The sequence below is a fragment of the Marmota flaviventris genome, chromosome 14, assembly GCF_047511675.1.
Source record: "Marmota flaviventris isolate mMarFla1 chromosome 14, mMarFla1.hap1, whole genome shotgun sequence".
Lineage (NCBI taxonomy): Eukaryota > Metazoa > Chordata > Mammalia > Rodentia > Sciuridae > Marmota > Marmota flaviventris.
The window spans coordinates 72,433,121-72,459,526 of record NC_092511.1 but is presented as its reverse complement, the minus strand read 5'-3'; the positions used below and the strand labels follow the sequence as shown (position 1 = coordinate 72,459,526).

At 40.2% G+C, this 26,406-nt stretch overlaps 1 long non-coding RNA gene, 1 other non-coding gene and 1 pseudogene across 14 annotated transcripts in view; 2 read left to right on the top strand and 1 right to left on the bottom strand.

Annotated features, from left to right (window-relative positions):
- The window catches only part of LOC114099471 (uncharacterized), a 65,000-nt gene that overhangs the window by 20,076 nt on the left and 18,518 nt on the right, over window positions 1–26,406 (top strand). For 3 of the 13 annotated variants that reach the window (XR_003583909.2, XR_003583902.2, XR_011704393.1), the window contains exon 6: window positions 7,650–8,644. The exons of 1 other annotated variant lie outside the window; for it this stretch is intronic. This is a non-coding gene — a long non-coding RNA (uncharacterized lncRNA). Of the gene's footprint in view, window positions 1–1,890; window positions 1,993–7,643; window positions 8,645–10,774; window positions 10,919–19,580; window positions 19,776–21,424; window positions 21,508–21,625; window positions 25,173–26,406 lie in introns of those variants that run through there. 9 more of the 13 variants (XR_011704397.1, XR_003583905.2, XR_011704398.1 and 6 more) reach the window with 9 other exon arrangements.
- On the bottom strand, window positions 15,759–15,829 carry Trnaa-agc (transfer RNA alanine (anticodon AGC)). The gene has a single exon. It is a non-coding gene; the product is annotated as a tRNA-Ala (tRNA).
- LOC114099468 (heterogeneous nuclear ribonucleoprotein K pseudogene) lies at window positions 16,851–19,574 on the top strand (annotated as a pseudogene).

Sequence of the window (26,406 nt, the reverse complement as noted above, 5' to 3'; positions counted from 1 at the left end):
CTAAAATGATCCCAGGTTTTCTGGTTTGGGTGCAGGGGACATTTACACTGTTTTTACTCATAATTCTTTGAATGCTGAGTGTATAGGATTTGCAGACTAATTGCCCAGTTCTCAGACACCAACTGAGTATCCAACAGTTCAGTTTAATTCTGATACTTTCTACCTAGAGTTAGAGTCAGATCCCACCAGTTAAAAAGGTCTGTCCCACAAGACAGCCTTCATTTCAGACACAGGTGACCAGTCTCATGTTGACATCTATATTTCTGACCAGCCAGCTATATAAATCCCTGGGTTCCCTTGACCATCCTTCTTCACATTCAAAAATGTGCTGGAATGGCTTACAAGACTCAGGGAAACATTTTAGTCATACTTATGAGTTTAAATGTATAAGGGTATAACGCAGGAATAGCCAGGTGGAAGAGATGCATAAGGCAAGGTATTAGGCATTCAGGGCTTCTCTGTCATTTCAAGGCACAGCACCTTCATAGCACTTCAGTGTGTTCACCAACCAAATAGCTCTTTTGAACCTTATCATATAGTTCCCCCAGACCCTCTACTGGGGTGCTCTACCACTGTACTACATCCCCAGCCCTTTTTATTTTTTATTTTGAGACAGGGTCTCACCAAGTTTTGAAGGCTGCCCTCAAACTTGAAATCCTCCTGTGTTAGCCTCCTGAATTCCTGGGATTATAGGCAGGTACCTCTGCACCCCTGATATTATATATGGGTTTTAATGGAGGTTTCATTATGTAGACATGATTGATCAAAGTACTGGCTATTGATGATTAATTCAACCTTTAGCCCTTTTCCCCTTTTGGAAGCTGGGAGATAGGGCAGAAAGTTCCAAGTCTTTGTCAAGGCTGGCTCTTGCTTGTGGCTAGCCCCAACCTGAAACTATGAAGAACCCCCAACCACCAGTCATCTCATTTGCATGCGAAAGACACTTTCCTCATTCCTGAGATTCCCAGGGTTTTAGGAGCTTACATTTATCACTGGAGGTGGTAGTGCCATTAAACTAGGTGACAGATAAGAAGAACAGATATGAGAAAAAAGACTATTTCCTTCAGCTACCTTGTAGTGAAACAAAACAATAATCACTGTTTCTGGTTCACTGGGATGGCATCCTCATCTCCACTCTTGGACTGAGCTGACAACCCCCAAATACCTACAGGACTTGGCTTTTACTAACCAATTCCCAATTCTCTTCCATGTGTTTACAGTCTTGTGGTTTTCAGTGTTCTGCAGAATGCCTCCTTCTGAACTTCCACTAATTAGTGTCTTTGGTTTGTCCACTTATCTAGGGATCTTTCAATTACTAAAAAGAGGTCTCTCACCTCTACCCATATCTCAGGCAGCTTTGTGAACATTTTCTCATGTGATCCATTTTCTATATTCAGAAGAACTACAGAATATAGGTCAAGGCTCTTTCATGCATATAACTGAAAGCCTGGAATGCACAGGTATAACCCAAAAGGGAGTTTATTGGCTCACCAAACTGAAAATTCCAGAGAATAGACTTAACTTAAGGCATGCTTCCATTTAGGGATATAAATGCTGTCAGGCCCTGATTTTCACTCCTGATGACTCAGGGTCACTTCTTATCTCTCAACTTTATTCTCAGGAGGTTCTTCCCATGCAGTGCAAGGGGGGTCAGGGGGCTGCAGTTACCATAGACTGTTCCTTTTATGCTTAAATCAAGCCAAAAAGAGTAAGCCTTTTATCTATCTGTGCCTGCAACAACAGTCCAGAGAGTTGCTCTGATGTGGTTGGTAGGATTGTTTGTTGGCCTCTGAATGATCTCTAGATCAGGGACTGCTGCAGGCCTGGGTGGGGCTCGGGGGTGGATAAACCACAGATATTCACTAACTTGCTGAAATCCTCCCCTCCCAGGAGGTGGAGCTCAGATATTGCCAACAAAATTGACAGGACTACAAGTATGTGCCACCATGCTGGGCTCCTATATCTTTGCTACTTGAAGTCATCAAAGTTTCAGTGAGTCTGGTACATTGCAACATTATTGGGGGAGGGGGGGGAGGGGCGGGGGCGGGGGTTAACCCTGGAGTGCTCTAGCACTGAACTACATCCCCAACCTTTCTTATTTTATTTTGAGATGGTCTTACTAAATTGCCTAGGCTGGCCTCAAACTTTTGGTCCTCCTGTCTCAGCCTCCCCAAATGCTGGGATTACAGGCCTGCACCACCTTGCCTGGCTCTCTTTTAGATACTTCTATATTGCCTGAAAATATGGTACCACTGAGTCATGACTCTAATTCATGATTCTAAGACAGAAGTGATATCCTTGCTTTTTCTGTGTGGAACCAAAGGACTAATCACGTCCTGCTGGCTGAGTCAAGACTATCTACATGCCTTCAAGGCACAGGCCCTTTTTGTTTCCCTCCACCCCACCCACCCCAACCCAGTACTGGGGATTGAACCCTCTAGTGTTCTACTTCTGTTCTACTTCTCCCGCCCTTTTTATAAATTTTATTTTGAGATGGGCCTTGAACTCGGCACCCTCCTGTCTCAATCTCCTGAGAAGCTGGAATTATATGCATGTGCCACTGCTCCCAGCTCTTTTAGCTATTTAATAACTAATCTCTGGGGAAATGCAGGTGAGGGGGAAAAAAATCCCAAATATGGAAAGGTTGTAGAGTCAATAAATCTCTTAATTATAGCTTTAATCCTTAAATAGTTTACAATTATTTTTCTTAATAAAACCTAGAAGCCTAATTTATTAATTTGTTATCTCATCTAACACGCATAAAGGCCCAGTGTTAGTTCTCTAGAAGCTCACAGACTCACTGAAAATTTGATGACTTCAAGTAGCAAATATATAGGAGCCCAGCATGGTGGCACATACTTGTAATCCTGTTGATTCAGGAGGCTGAGGCAGGAGGATTGCAAGTTCAAGCCCAGTCTCAAAAGTTTGAGACCCTGTCTCAAAATAAAAAGGACTAGGGATATTGCTCAGTGGTAAAGCACCCCTGGGTTCAATCCCTGGTACCAAACAAACAAAAAACAAAGATGTAGAGGTAAAGCTTTGGCAGGAAAGAATCCCCCTTTGCACTAGAAGCTTGCTCAGCTATGTACTCAGCACTGCTCTATTCCCTAGAAGCCTCTGAAAAGCAGTTTCCCAGCCAGCACACCAGGGTTGAAATACTCTTTCTTCACACCAGGAGCACACTACTACATTGCAAATGGGAGGGTTTGATGTTCATGGTAGCATAAACTTTATGAAGGGCAATTTGGCAATAACTAATAAAAGTGTGCCACTCTTTTGTCTTTTAGAACTGTTTCCTTGCACATGTAGGAAATAACTTTTTTTAGGTGGTACTAGAGATTTAGCTCTGAGCTGTACCTTCAGTTCCTTTTTATAAAACTCTGAGACAGGGTCTCCCTAAATTTCCCAGGCGGAACTACAACTTGTGGTCCTTTTGGCACGTCACTGGGATTACAGGTGTGTGCCTCTGCCTAGCTGAGCATCTTTGGCATGAAATTTTGTTGTTATTGAGAGATGCTTAACCTATCATAAACGCTCATTCCCTTGCTATTCCCCCTATGAAAAGCTTTGATCTTTCACAGACTAGATTTTGGTCCAGGATAGGTCCTGTGTCTCAGAACGTGACAGTTACTTGGTTGGTTCTCTCTGCTGATAGCTGAAACACTCCAGTGTCTCCACCTGTGTTGCTCACCACTGTAGCTATTTGGGGTTAAATTTGTTCCTTGCTCAGGGCTGTACCAGTTCTCAGCTCTTCTTCCTGCTCCAGTAGGGAAAGTCCCTTTACATGCTTAAAACTGAAACCAAAGTATAACAGCCAGTTGGCCACCACAAAGGCGGGTCCCCACAACCATCATGTCTCCACCCACTCTAGGTTCCTATCGGTACCTCTTAAATCTTTAAATCCTCATAGTTGGCCTTCTTCCTAAGAAGTTTCAGGCCCTGGCGGCTCCAGGAATCCAGCTCCTGGCAGTTTCTAAATCTAGATAAATTTTTCCTCCAGAGAGGGATTTTTGTCCCCTGCCCCCCCCCCCATGCTTTTCTTTTATGATTCACATTTTAAATTTAGCCAAGAATTGCAGAAGGATTTTAAAAGGTGAAAGAAAGCCAGTAGGTGATCTTGTCTTTCTCCAAAGAGGAGGATTGAGGAGGCATCTTCCTGACTTCTCTGGAAACCCTTAAGTTAAGGATGCAAGTGTTCTTAAGGACCACAGAAGTAAAACAAATGACTGTAGCCACTTGGAGTGAGATAATGGCAGTGGAAGTGTGGGTATGATGGAGGTGAGGTTGAAGGACTGAGGGATGGTCCACATATACCAAGACCCTCTGCCCCAACCTATATTGGAACCTGGGATTTTTTTGTGTGGTGAGAAGAGGCACATGAAATTTTGTTGTGAAATTCCACACATCTTTATTTATTTTTGGTTCTGTGGGTTAAACCTAGGGTCTCCCACATGCTACCATCGAACTACTGCCCCCAGTTATCTTTTTTATTTTTCTCAGACTACATTTTTTATTATATACCTCCAATTATCTTTAAAATGTTGTTATGAGTTTTTTGTTGGTACCAGGGATTGAACCTAGAGCCACTTAACCCCTGAGCTACATCTCTAGCCCTTTTTTGTATTTTATTTAGAGTCAGGGTCTCACTTAGGGCCTCACTAAGTTGCTGAGGCTGGCTTTGAACTTGCAGTCCTCCTGTCTTAGCCTCCTGAGTAACTGAGATTGCAGGTGTGCACCACCACACTTGGCAGTCTTTAATAAAGCATTGTGAGTTCAGGAATAGGTCTGCACTTCTGCTAGTTTTCTCCTACCTGCCCCTCAGTCTGCAACCTTCAGTCTGCTGGACTGCCCGTGTAACCAAAGGCTATTTGATCTCTATGGCTGGATTTAAATGGTTTTAATATTTGAATATTTTATTAAATTTATGAAATATTTTGCTTGAATTTATAGAACTGCATTTGTTTTGCTTATACTTAACTCATTTCAAAAAAAATGGTAATAATTTTAAAAATTGTGGTAAAAGATGCCTAATATAAAATTTACCATTTCAACCACTTCTAAGAGTATAGTTCAGAAGCACTAAATAGATTCACATTCTTATGCAACCATATCACTATCCATCTCCAGAATTCTTTCATTTTCTCCAATTGAAACTCTATACCCATTAAACAATAATTCCACATTCTACCTCTAGCTATATCCCCACCACATCCATCTAGGGTGCTGCTGTATGACTAGCTCCTAGCAACTACCACTGTACTTTGTATTCTATGAATGTGCCTAGTCTACTTACCTCAAGTAAGTGGAATTCTATAATATGTGTTTTTTTGAAAAAATAACACAAAATTTATTACATACCTAAGGCATGGAGTATTTGATTCCAATATTTCCTTTTTTTTTTTCTTTTTGTACTGTGAATTGAACTCAGGGTCACTTTACCACTGAGCTGCATCCTTGGCCCTTTCTAGTTTTTATTTTGATACAGGACCTCACAAAGTTGCTGAGGCTGGCTCAAACTTGCCATCTTCCTGCCTCAGCCTTCTAAGTAGCTGGGATTACACAAGTATACCATCACACCTGGCATTTTTCACTGTATTTTTAAATTTTTAAAATTTTTTAATTGTATATGGACACAACACTTCTTTTTCTATTTATTTATTTTTAGGCAAGCACTCTCCCTCTGAGCTCTACCACCCCAGCCCTTCACTTTTTTTTTTTTTTTTTTTGGTGCTGGGAATCCAACTCAGGGCCTTATGTATGCAAGGCAAGCACTCTACCAACTAAGCTATAGCCTCCAGCCCTTTCACTGTATTTTTTTTTTTTAAAGAGAAAGAGAGAATTTTTTAATTTGGTGGACACAACATCTTTATTTTATTTTTATGTGGTGTTGAGGATCGAACCCAGTGCCCCACGCATGCCAGGCGAGCACGCTACCGCTTGAGCCACATCCCTAGCCTTGTATTTTTAATATTATATATTGACAAGACCATTGTTCAAACTAAGTCAAAAGGTAGTAGAGAAGTAATGTGCTGTAGTTCCAACTAACCAACCAATGGGTCAGCCTCCCTCCCACCCCCTTCCATGGTCCAGGCATCTTCCCCAGTAGCAGCCCTCCTGCCTCCAGAAGTTAGAGCCTGGTTTCTGCCTCTATCCACAGGATAACACTGTCAGCAGAGCCAGCAGCCTTGGGTACAAAGCAGTGAGGACCTCCAGAGAATCTCTGGGGAGCCATATCTTACCTTCTTTATAACTTGCTTCTTAGTAACCCTGGCCAGCTTTGAAATGGCTGGAAGCACAGCCCCTGCTGTGGAGATCAGACAAATAAGCTTCCTCCCACAGATGAGAAGATGTTCTGTCACACTAAAGTACCTAGGTGGGCTCACAGCTATCAGAATTGTTGTTAGAAAAAGGAGTCCACAGTTCAGTGAACCTAAAACTCAACCTCTGATTTTGGGTTGATGCTTCCAAACTCTAGACTTGACTCAAAACTCAAAAATTTAAGCCAGAGGCTGGCAAATGATGGCCTGTACCAGGTCAAATGTGGCCTGCTACCTGTTTTTGTTTATAGTATTGTGATTGAACCCAGGGATACTCTCCCAGAGTTGTTGTACCCCCAGCACTTTTTATTTTATTTTTTTTATTTTGAAACAGAGTGTTACTAAACTGCCAAGACTGGTCTCAAACTTGCAATTCTTCTCTCAGTTTCCCCAGTTGTTAGGATTATAGACTCCCAGCTGTACCTCTTTTTGTAGGACTTGTGAAGTTAGAATGGTTTTTACATTTAAAGTGATTGAAAAAAATTAAAGGAAGAATTATACTGGAGGACTTGTAATATTTATATGTAAATCAATAGTGTTCATAGGGAGCTGGAGATATAGCTTAGTTGATAGAGTGCTTGCCTCGCATGCACAAGGCCCTGGGTTCAATCCCCAGCACCACAAAAAAAAAAAAGTGTAATGTTTATAAATAAAGGTTTATTAGAAAACAGCCAGGCTTGTCCAATTGTGTATTATTAGTCTGTGGCTGTTTGTCACAGTCTATAAATCCTAGCCTCCATTCCCATACTTCCTTCCACACAGACCAACTTTAGAGAAATGTGGAAGCCAGCACATTTCCTTTGGCTCTACTTCCGAACACCCTGTGTTAACTACTACCACTACCACCAGTCGCCACCATCCTTTTCACTACCATCACTACTGCCACAATCACTACCACAACCATCACCACCAAGATCACCTTGAAACTCCACTTATCTGTAGAAGACTTAGTTGAAGAAAGGAGGCAACTAATAACTAAAGATAATTAACATTGGTCATGTCTCAGAATAACTAAGAGAGTCACCAGTATATCTTATGGATCTAAGGGAGGCCAGAGATCTCTGCCAGGAACATCCCCTCTATTCAAGGTTGCTGGTGTGTCCTCAGCTCCACAAACTAGAAACTCTTTGTGGACTCTGATACTGTGGTGTAAATATACTCCAACAGTTATAGAATGTTGTTTTTTAGCATATAACCCAATGGGATGATCTCTTAAGTCTCTTTCAGAATGTAAGTACTCAGTTCAATTCTTATGTCAGGACCTTCTTCCTCTGGGTTCACTTTTTTCTTTTTTCTTCTTTTTGGTGCTGTGTATTAAACCCGGAGCTTTAGGCCTGCTAAGCAAGAACTCTACCACTGAAATATACCTCCAGCTCAAGTCATCTTTATAAGAAACTCCAAGATAAAACATTTATTTCTGATTTTAATACCAAGAAGAGTTGTCTTAGTCCATTTTCTGCTGCTATGACAGAATACCACAGACTGGGTGACAACCAACGCTACAAGTTCATTTGTCTTATGATTCTGGAGGTTAGGAAGTCCAACAGCACTGTGTGGAAATTTGTGCTTTGTCATAATCTGGCAAAAGGGCCAGCAAGCATGTATAAGCCAGGGAGAGGGTAAGAAGGAGATATACTAACCCACGCCCACAATAATGACATTAATCCATTCATGAAAGCAGAGGCTTCTTGATCCAATCTCTCATAGATTTTTTTTGACCTCAATATTATGATGGCAATTAAATTTCAATATAAGTTTTGGAGGGAACATTCTAAGATTTAAGAATCTGTCTTCATCTCACAGATAGGTGAATCATGCATGTAGCAAAGCAGATATTCCTTTTAACAGAGGCTGTTAAGCTGTTTGGAACCAGATAATATGGCCCAGCTCTGGTAAACGTTGAGTTCTTTAGGCTCTGAAGTTTTGAGCCCCATTCTGGCTTGACACTACTTTATTTTGCCTCAGTCTTAATTTCTGTCTTTGTTGTGGTTTGGATATGAGGTATCCCCCAAAACCTCCTGTGTTAATGCAGGAATGTATGGAAGTGAATTTGAATTGTGAGAATTGTAACCTAATTGTACTCATTTGAATGGACTGAGTGGTAACTGTAGGCTGTTGGGGCATAGCTGGAGAAGGTGGGTCACTAGAAACACTCCCTGAGAGGGCTGTTCTTTCCTGAGACCCCTTCTCCCGACTCTCTCTGCTTTGGAACTGCTGTGAGCTAAGCATCTCCCGCACCCCTACTGTGCTCTTCAACCATGATGTGCTGCTTCTATGGACTGAGACCTCTGAAACTATAAGCCCCAAATAAACTTTTCTTCCTCTAAGTTGTTCTTGTCTGGTATTTTGGTCACAGTGATGCAAAAGGTGATTAACAACAGTCTTGTTATGACCTATAAACTGGGGCTGGGGGTGTAGCTCAATGGTGAAAAGCTTGCTGAGTGTGCTTAAGGCCCTGTGTTTGATCCCCAGCACTAAATACATACTTACATTCGTACATATGAACATATATACACATATATATATAAACAAACAAAACCCTCTAGAAAAACCTTAAAACCTCTAGAGCAAGATGGAAATTAAATGGGTAGATGTCAAATAACCTTCCCACACATACATGTTTGATAGATTGTGTTAAAATGTGGGAGACCTCTGAATATTGAACATTGAAATTAAGGTTGTTGAATAATCTCCTGACAATAATTGCTGCACTGTTTCTGCAGTTTTAGCAATAGAAATATTCATCTAATCAACACAAATGTATTGAGTACCTCCTATGAGCTAGTCACTATTCTGACATTGGGCACTCAGCCATGAGAAAAAGCCAAAATTTTCTGTCCTTTAGGGTTGGGGATGTAGCTCATTGGTAGAGTATGTGCTTAGTATGTGTGAGGCTGCAGATGCGAAACCCAGCACCAGTAAAAGAATTCCTGCCCTCATTGAATTTGCATTCTACTGGCCTGATGAAATGCTCTCTGAAAAATGGAATTCATTTCTACCACTTAATAGCTGAATGTCTTCAGGGAAAATCACTTGCCCTCTCTGGGCTGCAGTTTCATCATCAGAAAATTGGGAATGAGGTTTAACTTACTATAAGAAAAGTAAGAAGATATGTAAACATCATTGCATGGTCTCTGTTGTTTGATTCTTGTGCTTATGGCCTTGTTTAACAAATAACTTTTTTGTGCCTAATGTTTTTTTGTTTTGTTTTTTGCACTGGGGATTGAACCCTGGGGTACTTAACCACTGAACCACATCCCCAGCCCTTTTTATTTTTCATTTTGATTCAGGGTCTCAACTAAATTGCTTAGGGACTTGATAAGTTGCTAAAGGTAGCTTTGAACTTGTGATCCTCCTGCCTCAGCCTCTGGTGCTGCTGGGATTATAGGACTGTGCCACCACACCTGACCTAATGATCTTATATTTTTTTAAAAAATTGGGATAATAATACTTAAAGAATTGTGAGATCACTAACAGGGTTAATAAATGTGAAAACTGACACATAGGAAGTCCCCAGTAAAAGTTAACTATTCTCAATTACACCAAAGTGCTCAGTCCTATGTCTCATGTCTCTGTCTTTCCTTCCTCTGAAAATATAACATACATTTATATAATCCTATAACTGGGACTATACAAGGTAAGAAAAGTGTGATAATTAAAATACATTCCAAGTTCTAGTCATGAAAGGCAGGATCAGAACAGCTGTGGCTGGTAGCATGGAGGGTGGGTAGAACCCTTCACACTGAGAAGCTTCTGAGACTGAGGCTCTCTGTTGAAATCATTCCTGTTACCAATGACAGCTTCACCACCCCACCCACTTTTGTTTGCCATGTGGTACTTAAGATTGAACCCAGGGATGCTCTGCACTGAGCCACATCCCCAGCCCTTTTTATTTTTATTTGAGATGGGGTCTTGCTAAGTTGCCAAGGCTCACCTCCAACTTGTGACTTTCTAGGACTACAGGAGTGTGCTACCATGCCCAGTTCAATTTGTCATCCTTTTGCACATCAGAAATGCCACTTGTGGTCTGGGGTTATGGCTCAGTAGTAGAGCACTCACCTAGCACATGCAAGGCCCTGGATTCGAGCCTCAGCACCACATAAAAATAAATAAATAAAACAAAGGTATTGTGTCCAACTACAACTAAAAATGTGAATATTAAAAAAAAAAAAAAAAACCGCTTGTAAGAAGTTGCAGCTTCCCTTATTAAGGGAGGATTTCAAATGCTGTCTTCAAGAGCACCTCCAATGTTTTCCAGTGTACTGTTTTACCAGATAAAGCATTAATATGCCCTTTTTTTTTGGGGGGGGGGGGGGCGGGGGGGGAGTGTATGTGGTGCTGGAGATTGAACCCAGGGCCTTGTGCATGAGAAGCAAGCACTCTACCAACTGAGCTATATCCCCAACCCTTAGTATGCTCTTGAAGGAAAAAGGAACCATTTTCGTCTTTTCTCTAAGGCATTTTAAAAAGAGTGATGGATGCTTTTGGTGAACAAGGAGTACCAAAGAGCAGTAAATGAGAGGGAGCATCTTCACCTCTGAGGTTGGGATAAGAAAATTGAGCAGATGCTTTGCGGAACTGAGTACTGACCACAGACTCAGGTACAGAAAAATGTTATGTTCTATATTTTTAAATTTCATTTAAAAAAAAAATCTCAACCTAATTCCTATTTTTCAGTTATAGTTCCTTAGTCAGTAGTTAGTGTTTGTTGTTTTGTTTTGTTTTGTTACAGGGATTGAACTCAGGGGCACTCAACCACTGAGTCACATCCTCTGCTCTGTTTTGTATTTTATTTAAAGACAGGATCTCATTGAGTTGCTTAGCGCCTAGCTTTTGCTGAGGCTAGCTTTGAAGACATGATCCTCCTGCCTCGGCCTCCCAAGCTGCTGGGATCATAGGCATGTGCTACTGCACCCAGCCAGCCAGTTAGTGTTTTTTTGATTTGTGAGGAAGGTGTAGAGTATGCTAGCATTAGGTGAGGATTCATCCTTGCTGTTGTCTTTGGAGATTCTCCCCACCTTCACCCTGGGGAAGATATTGCCCTTTGGGCCCAGGATGGTTGCAGCTCCTTCCCTATGGGAGAAATCTGGCTGATCCTAGATCTTCCCTAGCATGGGACCACAAGGGCTGGGGCTGTCTTGGGCCTCTTCCCTGCTGTATGCTAGGGAACTCCACAAGCTCTTCCCTCCCCAGACTCCATCAGGAAGAAAGAGGAAAACCTTTTTGCCCTCAGACAATCATGACAAGCAGGTTGCTCTAACTGTTCCATCTCACTGGCCTCTACTGTAGCTTGAGACCTTTCTCAGATCTTTTTCTTGTTTTTCTTTTTCCTTCCTGTTTCCCCTCAATCTCTCCCACCACCACCCCAACCCCTAATCTATCTCTATCTCTCTTACTACAGAACATTTGTTCCTGCTTCCCAAAGGGAAATTCTGACCCAACCTAATTGAATAGTCTTCTAAATCCATTCTGAATGTTATAAGTCAAGACTCTAAAAAATAATCACCTTCCTATGAATCAATGGGACTCCTGGTATTTCTTTTATAACATTGGTGTCAATCCATTTCACTTATTCATATGCTGTTGGTATTTTAACTTTGAACAGTTAACTATTAGATCAATTAAGAATAAAGAGGGGCTGGGGCTGTAGATCAGTGGCAGAGTACTTGCCTGGCATGTGTGAGGCACTGGGTTCGATCCTTAGCACCACATAAAAAAATAAAGGCATGCTGTCCATCTACAACTAGAAAAAAAAAAGAATAAGGAAAATAATTTTATTTTACCTTTTTTTATTCCTGCTTGTTCATTCTTTCTTTATGTGGACCTGAGTTTTTATTTATATCATTTCCCATCTCCCTAAAGAACTTCTTTTGGTATTTTGCTGTTGTTGTTTCTGGGCTGGTGTGGCTCTTAAGTACTGTACAACTCTATAAATTTTTTTTCTGCTTTGTTCAAGATCATGGAACAACAAAATAACAAAATGTGTTCCAGTTATGTGCTGCCATTCCAGAAATGGCCACCAGATGTCGGTCCTCCCCCAATTTCAAATGTCTAAAGACATTGGTACAGTAAGGAGGACCTGCATTCTGGGGCTGCCAGCATTAATATGCCCTTTAATATGCCCATTAATATGCAGGTTTTGAGGTGCAACCTTACCCTGCATTCTGCTACATAGCTGCTCCTTAACAGCCCTCAGCCACAGTTCCTTCGCACACGGATAATGTGGTTTAAGTTTCTTGGTCTATCAACATTGCATAAAGAGAAGCTGTCTATTCTCCTTCTAAAACATCCAATGGTTCTTTAGGAAGGGAGAGCTGAATCAAAAAGATAGTATACTGGGACATTGAAGGTGAAGGCATCTTTAAAACAGGGTTAACCCAGAAAGTACAGATCAAAAATGAGGACAGGAAGGCTAATCCTGTAGTTCTGTGTCTGAAGACCAGGTAAGGACCAGGATGGTAGCCTTTCCTTGGGAGACTGAGTCCCTGAAATCATCATACCTTGAAGAAGATGAGAAATCCACTCCCAAATCATCCAGGGACACAAATGTGTTTGCCTCCAGAGCAAGTGATAGGTACAGCTGTTGGGGGAGGTAATTAAGGTATCATGGAAGAGCAATTTCTTCATGAAATTATTTAAATTCAAAACTTAAGATTATGCTGGCTTACATCTGAAAGCTACTTAGTTTTAAAATGTTTGGACCAGCATAACATCCAAACCTCTTACTATAGCTTTTGGGACCCTCCACAGCTATTCCCACTCTTCTTTTCTCACCTATCATGTACCCTACCCCAATCCCCCACTATATCCTTTGTCAGGGGCAGATGCCTTTTGTCCTAAAGTCTCTTCTCCCATTCCTCACTTCATTCAAGATCCACCTAAAATGTGGGCCCAATCTTTTCCTAGGTGTTGTGGGGACCTCCCAGGGTGGCACAAGCAGGACCACATATAGCAGCTTAATTCTAAGGGGGACCATTCTCATTGGAGTCTGTGAGGATAGTGCCCCTGGTGTTCCAAGGATTGTACAATGCTGCTGACAGGCATGCTAGGGTCTCTCCTCTCTGGGCTCACCTCTACCACCAGCCTCCAGACAGCATTCTTCCACCTTGCAGGGGCTCTGCAATCACAAGAAAGTTGATGAGGAAGTGGATTATGTTCAGGTTGGTGGTACTATGGCGTCTCAAGTGTCCCTTTGTTTCAAATGACCCTGGATCTCCTGAGCCCAGTAGAGGCAGGTTTTGAGGTGCAACCTTACCCTGCATTCTGCTACATAGCTGCTCCTTAACAGCCCTCAGCCACAATTCCTTCGCACACGGATAATGTGGATTTAAGAAATTGCTCCCAGAATGGGTGTGGTGACAAACACCTATAAACCCAGAGACACAGGAGACAGATGTGGAAGGATCACAAAGTTCAAGACCACTCTCAGCAACATAGTGAGAACTACCAAGAAGGAAAGGAGGAAAAAAAGAAAAAGAGGCAAACAGCCACCTGGATTTATTTGATCCCTAGTACTGGAGGGAAATTGCTTGCTGACTGATTAGACCCATAATGTAACAGCCTTCTATGCCCCCACTGCCTGGACCTGCACTGGTCAGCATGTGTTCCTTCCTGGCATAGGGGACCAAGAATTGAGGGTGTGTGTCAGTGGGCTAGGCAGATAACTTCCCAGAGTGGTGGTGGAGGGAGAGGCTTCCAAAGGTTTCTTTGGCACCTTGAGCCTCTGCCCAGATTGGGAGAATCTAGTCAAAGCAGGCCTTTGCCAGCTCTAGCACTTCCCAAGGGAATTAGGCATTAAAGGTGGCAATAGTTTGACTAAAGGGCCCTTCTTCTATATTGTTTCATATTGTCAGGAATACCTCTGGAATTTCTAAAAGAAAAGGGCTCCAGGGAAACAATCTGGTTGAAAGGTGATAAGAAATCAGGAGAACACCTACCAATTTGCCTTGAAGCTTTGTTTTACAACTTAATACAAACAGTAGCATTCCCATAGATGCCATATTCACACTTATATGTGGACATTCTTATAAGAGTTTGATTTGTAAGGTTGATCAAGATTATAGAGAGGCAGGCATTTCTTGATACAAATCATGCCATGGTTGAAAGGAATGTTCATGAGCAGTGTTGGCAATAAGGAAATGTGATTGGTTTTAGCATCCAATTGGGCCACTTCAGCAAGGAATACATTGGGAATGAAAACTGTCTCAAAAATAAATAAATAAAAATAAAGAGGACTGGGGTAAGGTAGCTCAAGGGTTACATGCCCTGTGGGTTCATTCCCCAATACCAGAAAAAAAAAATGTTGGTGTTTTGAGTACCAATGGAGGAGATATTATGTGGACTGACTTCAAAGGGAAAAGGTGGGAGAAGTGTCAAGATAAAAGGAGGAAGGTTTAGGAAGACTCTCCAAGACTAGGAAGGTTCAGAAGTCTGTAATGTACTCAAGAAGCTGAGACACCCCTCCCCCCACTCTCTCCATATACAAGGAAGAATCTTTCCTTCCAGAAGCACCAGTCTGGTAGGTATACCTGATACAGTCTTGTATGTTTAAGAACAGGGCAGGTTATAAGAAATGAATCATTAGGCAGTTTCATCATTTCTTGAATAGCATAGGGTGCATTTAACCAAACCTATATGGCGTAGGTCAGTCACTCCTTGTTATGGCCTATATGTAGTCAAGAGCTATAGGAAGACAGGTGCCTCAATGCACATCTGTAGTCCCAGGGACTTGGGAGACTGAAACAAGAGGCTCACATGTTCAAGGCCAGTCTAAGCAACTAAGTGAGAACCTGTTCCAAAATAAAATTAAAATGTCTGAGGATGTAGCTCAGTGGTAGAGCACCCTTGGGTTCGATCCTCAGTAGTTCCAAAAAAAGAAAAGAAGTACAGTACATATTTTAGTCAGCATTGTGTCACGGTGACAAAAAGACCCAATAATAACAACTTACAGGAGGGAAAGTTTATTTTGGCTCAAGGATTTAGAGATTCAGTCAATGATCGGCCAATTCTATATTTCTGGGCCTGAGGTAAGGCAAAACATCATGACAGAAAGGTGGGACAGAAGAAAGCTGCTCAGTTCATGATAGCCAAGAAACAGATAGGGAGAGAGCAGGGATGGAGGGAGCTCTTCTTACCAAAGACAAAATATAAACTACAAATGTATGCCCCCAGTGATCTACTTCCTCCTACATACTATACCCTACACTCCTTACCACCCATCAAAGAATTCAAATGGATTAGTCCACTGATTAGATTGCAGCTCTCTTAATCTAATAATTTCACCTCTGAACATTCCTATAATGTCTCACACATAAGCTTTTGGGGAGGACATCTTATTCCAAACCATAACAGGACAGTAAGTACGTAAACCAGTAATTTAATAATTTATTGTCATTATCAAGTATGTGCTGAATATAATTGTATGTACTATTTCTTTTCCTGTGGTGTGCTGGGGATTAAACCCAGGGCCTCTCGCATGCTAGACAAGTGCTCTACCACTGAGCTATACCACCAACCCTGTTTATTTTATTTTGAGATAGGGACTCATTGAATTTCCCAGGCTGGCCTAAAATTTACAATCCTGCCTCAGCCTCCCAGCTAGTTGGGATTACAGATGCATCACACCATGCCTGGCTTGTACTGTACTTTTATATAAATGGCAGAAATGTAGATTTATTTCTACCAGCATCCCCATATACATGAGAATAATGCTTTGTTCTATAAAATTGCAAAAAGAAAAAACTTTTCAGCTCTATTACAATTTTATGGGACCACAGTCATATGTCCTATCATTGACTGAAACATCATTTATTTGGTACATGGCTATGGTGGGATCCAGGTTCAGATTTAATTTCATTTATAAAAATACAGTAATGTAGCAGGGTGTATTGGCACATGCCTATAATCCCAGCAACTTGGGAAGCTGAGACTTGAGGATCACAAGTTTGAGGCCAGTCGCAGCCACTTAGCGAGCCCTTAGCAACTTAGTGAGACCCTGTCTGGAAAAAAAAAAAAAAAAAATGGCTGAGGATGTGGCTCAGTGGTAAAGCACCCCTGGATTAAATGCCCACTATCAAAAAACTAATTAACTGTAAAAAAGTAAAATACAGTAATGTAGACAGAGGAGCCAGCACCAAGTCTAGGGTGTATGAGCAATGCCTTTAAAGTGAAGGAGTCTGAGCTGGGAGTCAGGTACAGGATTAAGTTAAGTAGCATGGAAGGCCAGAAGATAGAGATGATAGAGACCTGGGGCAGACATAAGGCTCAGGGTAGTATATAAAGGAACCATCCTTTCTTAAACATGAAACAAAATTAAAAGACATAGTGGAAATGCTGAACAGAGTTATGTATAATTTTAGTGAATAAATTACATCATAATAGTCTGAGAGAAAATATTTTCTACATAGATTAATTCTGATTAACATCCCAAACCCCTACTTATCCATAGCCAAAGGACAAAGAGACCAGCAATGTCTTGCCTGCCTCCAACTTATTTGTAGCCTATAGATTGGTGTGTCCATTTAATACAAGAAAATGGAAACTGAATGACCAGATGAAATCTTCCCCAACATTGGAACCAATGGCAAATTTGGTAATTGCCCTGTAGAAGATAGGAAAGAGGAACAAGCATTTAAAAGGTCTAAAAAGAGAGATGAGATGGTTGAATTATGCATTCTGCTTCAGAGCAAGAACGCTGGGCAGCAATTGGAAAAGGAGGTGATGCTATTAAAGCTAAAATAATATATTAGACTAAAATGCCATTGTTTCAATCCTAGACAGCAGTGGCCCCACGCACATATTGAATATCAGTGCTGATATTGAAATAACTGGAGAAATTCGGAAAAAAATTATTTCTTCCTTGGAAGAGGGCCTGCAGTTGCCATCACCCACTGCAATCTACCATTCGAATCTGCTATGGAATGTTTAAAGTACCTTTGACTACAAGTTGAGACAGTGATTCTTCAGTCTGGGAGGAGGAATTTTGGGGTCAAAGGTCTAAAAGAACTCTGAGGGAACACTAAGACAAAAATCAAGTTTTTCCAGGAATTCTGTCTTCATTCCACTGACAGAGTTGTTCTATTAGAGGAAAGCCTGATAGGATGATATAACACATAAAGATCGTCCTTGATCTTATATCTGAATCTCCCATCAAAGGATATGCTCAGCCTTATAATCTCAATTTTTATGATTCTGGTGTTTTTACAGTGAGTTTTGATCACCACTCTGGATGTCCTGTGGGATTTCCCATATGGGAAAGAGGTAGTTTTGACAGAATGGTCCCTGGTCAGGGTGGGTGGCCCAATCCTCATTCTAGAAGAGAATATGATATGAACCCTCATCAAGATCACCACCTCCTCCTCCTGGTGGAGGTGGTCTGGGTGGTAGCTGGTGTTGGAATCTTCCTCTCCCAAGCTCTTAGAAAGGGAGACCTAATGACCTATGACAGGGAGGAAGACCTGGAGACTGCTATGATGGCATAGTTTTCAGGGCAGATGAACTTGGAACTCTGCAATAGTTCTTATGCAGGGAATCATGTTTTATGTGGGAGAGATACTGGGGATTGAACCCAGGGGTGCTTTACTGCTAAACTAGGTCCCCAGCCCTTTTTATTTTTGAGACAGGGTCTCACTGAATTACTTATGCCCTTGCTATGTTGCTTGAACTTGTGATCCTCCTGTCTCAGATTCCAGAGTTGCTGGGTTTACAGGCAATTGCCACTATGCCTGGTTTATATGGTGATCTTGGTGGACCTATTATTACAACATAAATAACTATCACCAGAGATTTGGCTAGACCTATTATTGGCAAAGGTGATCAGTGTATTAAACAAATCCACCATTAATTAGGAACATCAATCAAAATTGATAAAACTTTAAAAGGATCTGAAGATGGGAGCATTACCATTTTAGGAACACAAGACCCATACAGAATGTATCATATTTTCTGCAGAATAGTGTGAATCAGTAAGCAAATGTTGAAGGATTCTAATGCAGGATAATTGTGTGTGTGTGTGTGTGTGTGTGTGTGTGTGTGTGTGTGAGAGAGAGAGAGAGAGAGAGAGAGAGAGAGAGAGAAGCAGTATTCTGGAACGTTTTTCTAAGACTAGTGACGAACTGAAGGAATCCTACAATCTTTTTAAAAACCTACTTTTGTTTAAAAAGGCAGTAGTCCTATGATTCACAGGCTCTCTGCATTTGTGGTGCAGTGAAATCTCTGCTGTTCACCCAGATACAATGTTTTAGTTCCTTCCAAACATTGTTGGTAGAGGGAAAGGCAGGCAAAAACTTAACTTTGAAACAGCAGCAGAGAGAGTGAATTTAAATTTTTGTTCATTGTTGGTGATTTAACCTCCAACCCCTACCCCATAATTATTGTGAGCACCTTACTTTGTGGTCTCTATAAACGTTTGAGGGGATGGGACAGGAAGGAAAGTAACAATAGTCTACCTGTCCCTGGCATCTTTTCAAAGCAGTGTGCAGAATATAATGCTCTTTGGTAAGAAACATTCTGACTTTTAAAATAAGTTTAATGAACCTATAAAAAAGAGAGCAAATTTATATGATTAGGTAAATAACAAAAGAAGAAATACAGTTGACCAATTAGCTTATAGGAAATACTCAACCTCATTAGTAATCATTGAAATGCCAACTTAAAGGATATACTATACTATCCACTAAGGTGATAATAATTTAAAGATTATTATGTATATTGATAAATACTATTTCCTTAATAAAGAATTTATTTATTTACTTACTTACTCATTTGGATGACTTGTCTGGATTGAACCTGAGTCTCATGCTTCCTATTACTACTAAGCCAAACCCTAATCCCAGTTCTCTATCTTGATTGAATCCAGCTGTGATATCTCTTAGTCTTTTAAAATCTGAACAGTCTGCCTTGTAATCTTCATATTTTGGAAGAAAATAGCCAGTTGCTTTGCAGAATGCCCTTTACCTTGGGTTTGTCTTGTTTTTCCTAATGCTTGGATTCAGGCTATACATTTTTGGCAGGAATATCATAATGAATGAAATGAAACTTAGGGCCTCAAGGATGCTAGGCAAGTGCTGTACCACTAAGCTAAGTCCCCAACCTTCTTGTTATTTTAAATAATATCACATGATCTACATCTTCGTCTTCCTATCTTTGTCTTCCCTTGCCCTAGTCAGTGTGATTGGGTCAACAATGAGCCAGTGCACATTTGATTCAGGATTTTTGCCTAAACTAAATAAAGGGAAATTCTTTTCTGCTATTCTTATACCCCAGAGGTTCCTTGAGTTGCAGCAGCCATATTGGAACCATAAGGGGAGAGTCAGTTTGGGAATGAAGAAGCACATGGAGAAAGAGAAAGGTCCCTATAACATTGTTGGACTGTCTCCATCAAGCACATTGAAAGCAAAACCAATTCCTTGGACTTCTTATTTATCTGAGTAAATAAATCCTCTTGCTTAAAACAGGTTGTATAGTTGTTGTTATTATTATTATTATTATTATTATTATTATTATTATTATCATCATCATCATAATTTGGTCACAAACCAAAGAATCTCCATGATAAGATCGTGTACATTATTGATATTTTTTTGTATGAAAAAGTCAGATCAAATAACCTGGACATCTGAGCAGCAGAAAATAAAATAGTGATAACATTTGTATTAAAAATGTAATTCAGAGAAAAGCTTCTACTTATTTATGTATTTTTGGTACCAGGGATTGGACCCAGGGGCATATAACCACTGAGCCACATACCCAACCCTTTTTATTTTTTATTTTGAGACAGGGCCTCATGAAGTTGCTTAGGGACTCCTAAGTGGCTAAGGCTGGCTTTGAACTTGTGATCCTCCTCCCTCAGCCCCCCAAACCACTGGGATTACAGGTGTGCACCACCACACTCAGCTGAAAAGCTTCTTTTTAGCCACAGATTTAGTCTTTGACTACTCTGATTTAAAAGTGAGCATTTTTCTTGGCAGAGTTGCCTTAATAGAAAACAGTGTTTCTCTATAATGTACAAAAATTCTTTAGTAAGTTTAGGTGTTTGATAGCCTTAAATGGTATTTACAGAACGAATGGTTAGCATTGAGGTTTAGTCTTCTGAATTTCATCAGGGAGTTTTAAAAAAATAAAAAGCTCACTGTCCTTTCAGTTTTAAATCAGGAAACAGAATTCTACAATCCCATATTTTGTCACTAATCTAGGTTTTCTGTTCATTTTACCTGTAAGAAAGTGAGGTTCAGAAGAATATATTTGTTTATCCTAAGCTATGACCTGGGCCTAAGACCCAGGACTTAGCAGATGCCTGACAAACTGTAGTTGAATAAATGGAAAAAGCAATGGAATTACTATAGTGAATAGCCATAGTTCCTTCTGTTTGTCTGGCCCTAACTGTTATAGTTTGAATCTGGAATGTTTCTCAAAGGCTCCTCTCTGGAAGGCTTGATCCCCAGCTGATAGTATTGGGAGGTGGTGGAAAGTTGAGAAGGTGGGGCCTAGTTGAAATAATTAGGTCAATGGGGGATGCCCTTGAAGGTCATATCTTGTCTGAGTCTCTTTCCTTTTCCTCTTTTTCTCTCTTCCTTTCCTGTGTGTCAAGAGGTAAGAGTCCTTTTCTGCTCCCACGTTCCCACTGCCATGGGCATTCTGCCTCATTTTAGACCCAAAGCAATGCAGTCAACTGACCATAACTGAAATCATACATCAAAATAAATATTTCTTCCTTTTAAGTTGTTCATCTCAGGTATTATGTTACAGAGATAAAAACCTGACTAACTCACTAGCCATTGGGTTTCACCAACCCACCATTTGCTTTTTCCACCATTTGCTACTTCCACCATTTGCTACTTCCACCATTTGCTTTAGCACAGATTTTCACTAGTGTTGGCTTCCCAGGTCTTGCCTGATACAGATTCTATGACACATTGATATCTAACAAGTTCATCCTCTCCTTTTCAGGGAACAGTGCCCTAGGAACCAACCAACTTTATTATGATATCTCTCTCTCTCTCTCAACCCAGAGTACTTAACCTCTGAGCCATATATGTGTGTGTGTGTGTGTGTGTGTGTGTATGTATATATATATATATATATATATATATATATATATATATATTTAGAGACAGAGTCTTGCTAAGTTGCTGAAACTGGCTTTGAACGTGTGATCCTCCTGCCTCGGCCTCCTGAGCTGCTGAGATTACAGGTAGTACCACCATGCCTGGCTTCATGATCTCATTTTATCATCTCTTTATACAATGTGTTGGCCATAAAATTAATTTATATTATTTATTTGGGAACCTGAAAAACTTTCTCTCTTCCAGGCAGTACTGAGTCTCACCCTATGTACTTTATGGAAAATGTCCTGGATGCTTTAGAATCCTGCTTTGGAACTTCAAACAGAGAAATGAAGTCACATAAATGAGTAAAATTTTTTATTTTCTGTTACAACTTCTATAATTGCCCAGGTATCTGAAGTCTTGCTAATTCTCCCTCTGAAATATCTTTTACATCTTTCTTGCTTTCCTATTCCTATAGTCAGTGGTGTGTGATGGAACTTGAAAGAGCCAATACTTAATTTTCAGAAAGTGGTCAAGTCGGTTATTATATGGTTGACATCTTGAAATATTGGTAATATTGGTAATATTCATACCACAAAAATCAGCAAATGATACACATCAACTGCTTCTCATCTTTAGCCTGAACTGAGCAGATGGGCAGACATTTACCAGCATCTCACCACATATAGGTCTTTCCCTAATTTAAGTCTTTATTACCTTTTTTTTTTTTTTAAGTTGTAGATGGACACAATACCTTTATTTTATTTATAAAAACCCATATGGGTTCAACACCATATATAAATAAAATAAAGTATCGAACCCAGTGCCTCACCCATGCTAGGCAAGCATTCTACCACTGAGCTACAACCCAAGCCCCTTTATACTTTTTGCATGGACTGTTAAAAAATCTTACTAACCAGTATTTCTGCACTTGGATCCTTCTCATTCTAGCAAATTTTTAGAGTATTTTTTACTATATGTAACAGAAAACCTCATTACAGATTTCTTAAATATGAGAAAAAATTATTATTTCACATACCAAATAGTTCAAAGATAGGGCACTTTCAAGAAACCCTACACCTCACAGGCTCACTAAGTGCTCAAATTCTTTCTATTTTTCAACATTGCCCCACTCATCCTGTTAGTATTTCCCTTAATGGCTTCAAGACAACTGTCATGATTCAAATATCACATCCTTTCGTAATGACATTTATATGTTTTCACTACATACAATCTTCTAAAAAGCCAGTAAGCAGGTTTCCCCTTGAGTCTCTTTTGACAGAATCAAAACCCACACTTGGTTTTTGTTTTTTTGTTTGGTACCAGGGATTGAACCCAGGGGCACTTAACCTCTGAGCCACATCCCAGCCCTTTTTTATATTTAGAGACAGGGTCTTGCTGAGTTGCTTAGGGTCTCACTAAGTTTCTGAAGCTCACTTTGAACTCTTGATCCTCCTATCTCAGCCTCCTGAGCCTCTGGCATTACAAGGCATGTGCCACTACACCCAGTCCACACTGGTTCTTAAGACAATCACTAACTAAGGTAATAGAATTACCAAGATTGGTTCAGATCACTGGTTCCCAACCCTTTAAAATGAACATATTATTATATATTAAATATTTCATAATACTCCTCTTTTTTGAAATGAAAATCAAAGATGATAAAACCTACCCACACACATAAAAATATAAATCACTATAAACCCTAACTGGGATATAAACCTGAAATAAAGATAATTATTAAAAATTAAGGGGCTGAGGACATAGCCCAGTTGGAAGAGTGCTTGCCTTGCATACACGAGGCCCTGGGTTCAATCCCCAGCACCACCAAAAAAAAAAAAAAATTATATGTATGTGCATTTCGATATATATGACAAATTGTATTATGGGTCCCCATTATTTCTTGCTCTCCCTATATCAGAATTATACACCTCAGCCTGATGGCTTGTGACTTACATTATCTCAATTTAGATAAGGCTTGCTTTACAACTTGCTTTGACCAATGTTATATGAAAGAAAGTGGCACGTCTGAGAAAAGCTTGAAAAGCCATCAAATGACTCCAGTATTCCTCTTTTCCTTTGCCATAATAACAGTTTTACTTAGCTTTCCATATGAAAAATTGTGGAACAGATGCAAAATAGCAACTAATGTGTAATATAAACAACATATACATCTTTGTAGTTATAAGCCATTGAGATTTGGCAAGGGGCTGTTTGTTACCATAATATAACCTATCAAAATCTGACTAACACAATATGAAATAAGATATTCTAGCATATAAAAAAGAAGTCTGCATTTGATGAATGTTTTCACCTATGTTTTGTGACCCAGCAGCTTTAGATAAACACTGATACCAATGAAAGAATTTAGAAACCAAGATATTTCTATTAGTGCCACGATTTTCTGCAGTGGTGATCAACTCTTAGTGAAGCTGTAAGTTAAAAAAAAAAAAAAAAAAAAAAAGCATCCTACCAGGAACTGTGGCACACACCTATAATCCCAGCTGCTAAGCCAGCCTCAGCAACAGCAGGTGCTAAGCAACTCAGTGAGACCCTGTCTCTAAATAAAATACCAAATAAAGGGGGTGGGGTGGGGATGTGGCTCAGTGGTTGAGTGCCCCCTGAGTTCAATCCCCAGTACTCCACCCAAAATAAGCATCTTTCAATTTATATAGTAGTTTACATCCTGGAAAATGAAGTCTATAATAAAATTGGGCAAAATTGGTTGCTGCCAGACTTATACAATTATGAAGAAATCTTTCATCTACATGAATGTTAAGTCATGGGTCTATTTATACAAAGTTAAAAAACGGGCTGGGCACAAGGGCACACACTGTAATCCCAGCAACTCTGGAAGCTAAGGCAGGAGGATCACAAGTTCAAAGCCAGCCTCAACAACTTAAATGAGACCCTCAGCAAATTGGCAAGACCCTGTCTCAAAAGATAAAAAGGGCTAGGGATGTAGTTCAGTGGTAAAGTCTCCCTGGGTTCAATCCCCAGTAACAAAAAATTTTCAAACATATGCTGTTAGAACATACATGAATGTGTGACTGGAAGAAGGCACTAAGTGTGTTCAGTTTATGAAGATTAATCAACTGTACACCAATATATATTTTTCTATATGTATATTACACTATACTCACAATCATGCAGGGCGTGGGACAAATCTTTGATGTGTGGGTTTGTCTTATGTATTACAGTATATGAAGCATTTCTGGTCATTGTCCATGAACTGTCAGTAGGTAGTGTCCCTAAATAATTGACAACACCAAACTCAATTTTATCACAAATTTCTCTAACAGTGAACCCCTGGGTTCCTTAAGTTATCCTAATCAAGCCTCACTCCCTGGGCTTGTCTGCTTGAAGCTCATTGACTACCTGATATCTAAATAAAATTAGTCTTTCATTGGTCAGTCTTCTCAGGCAGGGTAGAAGGGAATGAGCGGTAGGTGTTATTGTAGTAAGACCCTGTCTCTAAATAAAATATTTAAAAAAAAAAAATAAGGGCTGGGGATGTGGCTCAGTGGTTGAGTGCCCCTGAGTGCCTCTGGTAGTGGTAATGATGATGGTGGTAGTCATAGCAATGGTGGAGGTGGTGGTGATAGTAGAGGTGGTGTTAATGGTGATGATGGTGGAGGTGATGATAGAGGTGACAGCAGTGGTGGTAGCAATGATTGGTTAGTTAACCATCTGTGTTTGCCACAGAATCTTCCACACACATTCTCACCAATATCTCAAATCACTTTGTCCTAATTTTCCAGAATCTGCAGTGGCTTCCAATCATCTACAGAATAAAACACACTCACTTATCTTTCTAGACTATTTTAAGGCTGATTTTATTCTCACTGAACGTTGCCTTTTCCCTTCACTTAACATGCTCTGGAGTTACAATGCAATGCTTCTTCTGTTGAGAAAATCCTGCTCCCATTCTTACTTCTTTATTCAAATGCTTCCTCTTCCACTAAGAAACTTCTATCACAGAGTTAATTTCTCCTTTGTTTACCTGCTATGGGTTGTTTTTTTTTTTTTTTTTTGGTTTTTGTTTTTTTGGGGTTTTTTAGTATTTTTTAGTTGTAGATGGACACACTACCCTTATTTTATTTATTTATTTTTTAATGTGGTTCAGAGGATTGAACCCAATGCCTCACATGTGCTAGGCAAGCGCTCTGCCACTGAGCCACAACCCCAACCCCTGGGTATTTTACTTATCTCTCTCCAGCTTTTTCTTCATAGTAAGTTAGCACAAATCTTTTACAGCCTCCACAAACTTACTATAGTGATAGGCACTCACTGGGTGCTCAAAAAAATGCTGTTGAGTTAAATTGAACAAGAACACAGCTACTGAATTTCACAGAAATCAACAACCCAATATCCAAATATTTTAACTGGTTGAGACCTATAGTTTTTCCTCTGATTTGAATTCTAAATGTCCCTCAGAGGTCTGTGTGTTGAAGGCCTGTTCCCCAGGTGATAGTATAGAGATGTGGTAGAAACTTTTAATGAGATGGGTCCTAGTAGAATGCCAAAGTGCATTGTGGGACCCCTGGCTCTTCCTCTTTCTCTTTTGCTTCTTGGCCATGAGGTGAAGATGAGCGATTTTGCTCTACCATGTACTACCACCATCATGTGCATAGCATAGAGGCCCGTATCAACAGGGCCAATCAATCATGTGCAGGAATTTCTAAAACTGTGTGCTCAAATAAATCTTTTCTCTTTTTAATTATTTCAGTCATTTTAGTGACAGCTAACACTGTGTAGTGTTTCCACCAATAGCTTCAAATGTGAATTAATGGTACTTCCTTCCTCTCATTGTAAGATTGCTTTTTGGACAGGACTCAAGGAGGGAAATTATTGTCTTCCCTGAACCACAGTAAAATGCACAAGTTCACCATGCTGGGACTCTGTCAAGGTACAACAGAATCAACTAGAGAACAAGGAGGAAGTCCTGGTAGCAGCTCAGTTTTAGCATGATATTTCAGTTGCATTCAGTATTGCCTATTATATCCTATGGGAATTACCAAATCAGTTAACAAAAATCCTCCACT